Here is a 7,204-nt window from a genome sequence, read left to right as displayed (position 1 = left end):
GGATCAGATTTAGTACCTTCGCAATAAAATGCAGAATTAAGAACCACAATATAATTTCGTCGCAATACATATACTTTTAGAGACGGAATTATTAACTCGTCCCTAAATGTTGGTCGCAGATAAGCCTTTTTTTTGTAGTGTGTACGCAAACCTTACAACTACCTTTAAGAAGGCAGAGAGGTTGTTCAGTGTATACTGTCTCATATATCAAGTTTACAAATACTCTTCTCCACTCTCCTTCTTATGAGAAGTATGGGGGATACTTCTATATATATTTTACAAACAAATGCAGTTAGCACATTCAGGATACGGTTAGAAAATTTGCAAGGCACAATGGCCTGCGGAGATCAAAACACTTTGTGGATGCCAGAGAATATTTATCAATCATGCCTTGAAGAAGGGAAAACAAGTATTAGAAAATCTGATAGGATCTCAACAAAGGAAAAGAAGATGAAAATCATTATTGATTATTACAGCCTAGTGTTTGGAGGAGAGGAGAATTTCGTTGACCATTTTGTCTATGTTCGCATAAGATGATCCTGCTGGTTTTTGAGCAGCTTCTTCAGCCAATTTATGCCATTCCAATGCCCTTTTCTTCATCTCTTTGCCTTTCTCCCCTGTCATCAACTCTCTCACAAGGCTTTCAACTTCATCCCTCTTCACATTATTATCAATCTCCATTCCTATTCCCCATCTACTCCAACAAAACCAACAATTTGTTTGCTGCTCCGCGAAGAACGGCCAGCAAATCATTGACATCCCACTAGCAATACTTTCGAGTGTCGAATTCCATCCACTTTGAGTCAAGAAACCTCCGATTGCAGGGTGGCTAAGGACTTGCTCTTGTGGGCACCAACTTGCTAACATCCCTCTTTCTTTAATTTCTTCCAGGAATTCAGGTGGATGAACTGCTCTTTCGCCTGATATAATATCAGGCCTAATTATCCACAAAAAATCCAACTGGCTATTGGCAAGTCCCCAAGCGAATTCAATAAGTTGGTCCAGAGTCATAGGAGTGATGCTTCCAAAATTGACATAAACAACAGAATTCAGTTTCTGGGAATCAAGCCACTCTAGAGGCATGTTTTCTTCTTTCCAAAGATTTGATCCTAAGTCCTCCAAGTTCTTGTCATCGACATGTTTCATAAGAAGGTGCAACGACCCAATGGCATAGACCGGAGGAAGAAGGCTCTGAAGTGATTCAAGAGCTTTTCTCTCTAATCTCTCAAATGTATTGACTACAATAGCCGAAGCCGTTTTGCTTCTCTCAGTTTCTTGGATAAGGAATTTAATCATGTATTCGTCTGGATTTGTTGTCCTAACGAAACTTGGAAGATCCTTCAAATCGTATGTCTTTCATGCCTGGTATCCAATCCAAAGTTGTCTCCAAATACCCATTTGTTAAGTAACTTTCATCTGCAGTCCACAAGAAGATTAACGAACCAAAGATAAGAACCAAATTAAAGATAATAATAACAAAAGTTAAGGCCCAAAGATACTAATAGGCAAGGCCATTTTAAAAGGGAGAAAATGTATACCTTTAAATGGAGTGTATCCTTTCTCAACAAGATCCCGGTAATGCATGTAACCTAATAAACCACAAGCACTTGGTGTCCAAAAGAGAACTTCAGGGATTCCCAAATCATGAGAAGCATCCCGAGTGAAGCTCATAGCACCATCAGAAACGACACACGAGACGGGTGGCACGTTTGAGGTGGAAGTATCGTTAAGCTTGGCAAGCAACTCCCTGAAAGGACCCAAACAAGTGGTGGTAGTGGATTTACTAAGAGAAGAAATATCTTGTGTAGAATCAGGATCACATGGCGGGAGGCCATCAGGAATGGTCTCGAAATGAAAGGATGGCAATCCCTTGAGCGTATCAGGGCCTCTGGACTTAAGAAGACGCCTATGATTGTGTTCGGTGTTCACAAAGGTAATATGAAAGCCTTTGTAATGCAGAATTTTCGCTAATTTTAATATTGGGCTAATATGGCCTTGAGCAGGATATGGTATGCAAACTGCATGAAGCTTGTCTAAATCTTTAGCACTACTGGAACACATTCTTTCGTTTCCTTATTGGGTTGTGTTTCTTTCAAACAGAAATACCAAAGATTGGTATGACTTTGGCTAGAGGATGAGGATGCATATATTTATAGACGATATAAAAAGAGGCAACATCTTTATAGTCCGTCCTAATTTACATTAAATCTTAATTTTAGCACTATGACATAATGGCCTTACTTTTGATTTTGTCCACATCTGCAATGGCATTTTGCTACAACATCATATAATGTCATATTACTAACGGCGTGCAATGAGGACAACCCCACTACTTGGCAGGAATTGAATTGTACAACGCGTTGCAATGTTATGGCCACTTCCCCAAAAATGGTAGACTAGGGGTGTGCATTCGATTTATCGATTCGATTTTGACCCTTATCGATAATTACTTATCAATTTGTATATATGCTTATCGTTATCGTTTCAATAAGGTTTCGATTTCGATTTATCGATTTTTGGGGCTTATCGATTCGGTTATCGATTACACCAATAAGAAAATTTGCAGGATTCCACGGAAAGTATATCGCTATAAACACGCCTAACTAATATGGACAAAAAGAAGCTAAAATAAGACGAACACCGTTTATAACATAAAAATTGTGTCAACAGGCACATGCAACGAAACTAAAGTAAGGGATCAAATGTATGTCAACACTCCAACGGTAAATACATCATCACGACTAATTCTATTTTCCATTAATTTGAACTTCATTTCCTTGAGCTTTAAATATGATCATTCCTTAAATGTGGTAAATGAAATAATAGGGTTAGAAACTTAGGGTAAAGGAAAGGGTATTATAGAATAAGGGGGGGGGGGGGGGGAAATTTAGTATATCTTATCGGTTTATCGATAAACCGATAATCGAAGAGGACAAAATCGAAATCGAAATCTATCTCGATAAGGAAAATTTCGAAATCGAAATCGATATCGATAAACCGATAACAAATAATCGATTTGATTTATCGATAAACCGATTCGAATGCACACACCTATGGTAGACATAGGTATACGTCTATTTTTGGGAAACGCTAGCATTATTGACAAACAAATGGCCTAAATTAGAGACTAGATTTCTTGAAATATTGTAGAGCAGGCACGAACACTTTATCATTGACTCACCAATCCATTAACAACGTCGTATATTAGCCAAGTAAAATGACAATGGTTATTACGTGTCACGACTGCAACGGACTCCTAAAATCTAGGGGCGTAGTTTTGCCCACTTCCAAACCACATGCAACATTTTATAAATAAAGATCAAGATCACCATCAACAAATATCCAACATTAAGAAATCAGACTAACTCAACAACTCTGCTCACTTAAAGCTCTTACTCTTTTCTCCATTCCCGCATTGTAAAAGCTGAACTTAGCTCCTTCACTCTTGTGTTATAATTTTTGCTACGATATATGAAGCGCTGTACTTTTCAGAACTTGGGAATGACTACTAAATAAATAAATAAAATATTTGGTTACTACTTTTACATTATATTTTGCTCATTACTTTTAAAAATTTTCTTATTTTCGTGAAGCGTGAAGTCACAAATCAGCTCACCTGTTATGCAGAGTAAATTATCATATATTGGAGTTTGAACAATTGGGCAGGTCTGGACCACAAACAGAGGCGGGCCTACACAGAGAGTAGAGAGTGTATTGGTCAAAATCTGATCGTTGTGATCGATCCAATTAGGACCACGTCCAAATAATGGGATAAGGAAAGACGACATCATTTACTCCAAATCACGTATTCACCGAACGACGAAAACGGACGCGGTGTGAGGGGGCTATGGCCCAAATACATGACAAGGATTCCACGACTATATATAGGGATGAGACCTTCCTGGAAAGGAAGGCTTTTTTCTCTCCTTCTCCTCTGTAATCTCCTTAGTGAAAAGGAAGAAAAACAATCTTCCAATGAATGTCTAAAACGGTCATCTTCACCGATTGGTGAAAGAATAAATGAAAGGCTCCGATAATTTACCGCTTCTACTTCATTTTATAATCATTTTCTAGTTTGTTTATAGATCTGGAATTTACTATGTTTGACTAAGATTTACCTCTTCAACTTTTTTAATTGATTTAATCAAAAAGGCCTCAATATCTTTTGGTCAAATACTTTGGCGCCGTCTATGAGGATTTCTTAGTGAAAACTTCCTAATCTTCTCCATATCAAAAATCGGAAACATGGCCGCTCACCAAGGAGAACGGTAAGGATACACTTGCAACTGTTTCAAAGAAAATAGAGGAGACGGAAATGAGAATTAAGCACCCCGTGACCAAATGGGGGAAAGAGAGCTGAATCCGGTTACCGAATTCAGAAAACATCACCCCCATCAACCATTAAAGCGTCAAGCAAAAATGAGCAACGCTACAGATCCACCTTCATTCTCTAACTCATTGAATCGAAATAAGGAGAAGGTCATCCTTGCCCACCTTCTGCCGATTGCTCGAACAATAACGCGGGCGCCACGCAGGCGAGCGAGCAAGGAAACAACTTAACTGAAGAACGGGAAATTACTACAAAACAACTGAAACATCATCCACAAAACAAACCCAACTCCTAGGAAATGATACCCCCTGAGTGGTACTCCCTCGCCCTCGCCAAGAAGGCGTCCCAAAAGAGCCCTCCCGGGGACCTAAAAGTTGGGTCGAAGAGGGGGAGATCCCCTAAGTCAAAGTATAATTCATCGTCCCGCCCAACAATAACATTTCCAGACCGGAAAGTAAAAAAAAAGTTAGACAGGGAAACTCTAATTTGCGCATGAAATGAGTGCGAGCAAAGCAACAGCGTTCCCTGCTCCCCGACATCACACTCCCGATGCAAATAAAATCAAGCGAATTGGGACTCCCCCAGAAGATACCCAACTCTCCAAAAAATCGGGACTCACGATGGGTTAATATTTCGACGAAAGTTCAAAATAACACCCTTAAGGCCAAGGGCCTCCGCTAAAGAGATGAATTCGACCTCGATCGACCAACGACGGGTTAATATTTCGACAAAAGTTCGAAATAACACCCTTAAGGGCAAGGGCCTTCGCCAAAGAAAAGAGTTTGACTTCGATCAAACAACGGCGGGTTAATACTTCGACGAAAGTTCGAAATAACACCCTTGAGGCTAAGGGCCTCTGCTAAAGTGATGAGTTCGACCTCGATCGAACAATGACGGGTTAATATTTCGATGAAAGTCCGAAATAACACCCTTAAGGCCAAGGGCCTTCGCCAAAGAATAGAGTTCGACTTCGATCAAACAACGACGGGTTAATATTTCAACGAAAGTTCAAAATAACACCCTTGAGCCAAAGGACCTCCGCTAAAGAGATGAGTTCGACCTCGATCGAACAACGACGTGTTAATATTTCGACGAAAGTTCGAAATAACACCATTAAGGTCAAGGCTCTTCGCCAAACAAAAGAGTTCGACTTCGATCGAACAACGACGGGTTAATATTTCGACAAAAGTTCGAAATAACACCCTTAAGGCCAATGGCCTTTGCCAAAGAAAAGAGTTCGACTTCGATCGAACAACGACGGGTTAATATTTCGACAAAAGTTCAAAATAACACCTTTAAAGGCAAGGGCCACCGCTAAAGAGATGAGTTCGACCTCGATCGAACAACGACGGGTTAATATTTCAACTAAAATTCAAAATAGCACCCTTAAGGCCAAGGGCCTTCGCCAAAGAAAAGAGTTCGACTTCGATCGAAAAACAAAGGGTTAATATTTTGACGAAAGTTTGAAATAACACCCTTAAGGCCAAGGGCCTTCGCTAAAGAGATGAGTTCGACCTCGATCGAACAACGACGGGTAAATATTTCGATAAAAGTTTGAAATAACACCCTTAAGGCCAAGGGCCTTCGCCAAACAAAAGAGTTAGACTTCGTTCGAACAATGACGGGTTAATATTTCGACGAAAGTTCGAAATAACACCCTTAAGGCCAAGGTCCTTCGCCAAAGAAAAGAGTTCGACTTCGATCGAACAACAACGGGTTATTATTTCGACGAAAGTTCGAAATAACACCCTTAAGGCCAAGGGCCTCCGCTAAAGAGATGAGTTCGACCTCGATCGAACAACGGCGAGTTAATATTTCAACGAAAGTTCGAAATAATACCCTTAAGGCCAAGGGCCTTCGCCAAAGAAAAGGGTTCGACCTCGATCGAACAACAACGGGTTAATACTTCGACGAAAATTCAAAATAACGCCCTTAAGGCCAAGGGCCTTCGCCAAAAAGAAAAGTTTGACCTTGATCGAATGACAACAAGGCAATACTTTATCGGAAAAAGGAAAAGGAAAGAAAGACTGGGACTCACGACGCGATAATGCTTCGATATAAGCCCGAAAGTAATATCCTTACGGCTAAGGTCGCTATTAGAAAAATAGTTCGATACCGTTCGGAGTATGATAAGACAGCATCTCGACACAATTTCAAAAACACCGTCTCACTAGCTAAAGCCACCATCATGGTCCTATTCAACCCGCGTGACACTAAATTCCCAAAGAGTAGGGAACTCGTCATGCGGGAATCTACTTCGCACCAAAATTATGAAGAGCAAAACAGGAAAACAAAATGCATAGGGCATATAACAATGGAAAATTCCTCTTTATACAAAGTCACTACGCAAACAGTCGCAGATTACATACGGCCTGAACCAACAGTCTAAAAAAAAGAAGGGGGAGGAAACAACGACAACCAACAACGAATAAAAAAAGACAGAAAATAGAAAAAGACAACATTCTTTCACTCGGCGTCATCACCGCCGCCATCATCACCACCATCTCCAGGAAGTCCTCCCTCATCATCCGCGCCATCATCAGCCTCCGGCGTCGTAGAGTCATATCCACAGTTGACACGAGCCTCTCGTGCCTTTGCCCGAGCTCCTTCATATGCGGCTTTGGTAATGTTGCCCGCCTCTCACAATTTCTTATATATGTCCCACTGGGCTTCAGCATGAACCCAAAACACGTGCAAATAAGGGGGAACAACGAAGGAGATTCAATTTGAGCCAACAGTTGCTCCTTTTCGGCCTCAAGGGCAGCGACCGAGTCTCCTAAGGACGACGCCTCACGGTCGAGTTCGCCAATACGCTCCTCAAGCCTTGCTTCCATTAGCGTGGTTGTCGCCCTCTACGACTCTTGCTCGGACCGG

The 7,204-nt window shown here is 40.9% G+C and overlaps 1 pseudogene; it reads right to left on the bottom strand.

Moving 5' to 3' along the window:
- Window positions 1-364: 364 nt before the first annotated feature.
- Window positions 365-2,138, bottom strand: LOC107767730 (7-deoxyloganetin glucosyltransferase-like; annotated as a pseudogene).
- Between the last annotated feature and the right edge of the window lie 5,066 nt (window positions 2,139-7,204).

The sequence above is a fragment of the Nicotiana tabacum genome, chromosome 16, assembly GCF_000715075.1.
Source record: "Nicotiana tabacum cultivar K326 chromosome 16, ASM71507v2, whole genome shotgun sequence".
In the NCBI taxonomy this organism is placed as follows: Eukaryota; Viridiplantae; Streptophyta; class Magnoliopsida; order Solanales; family Solanaceae; genus Nicotiana; species Nicotiana tabacum.
The sequence above is the reverse complement of the archived record's forward strand: the minus strand, read 5'-3'. Positions and strand labels throughout refer to the sequence as shown.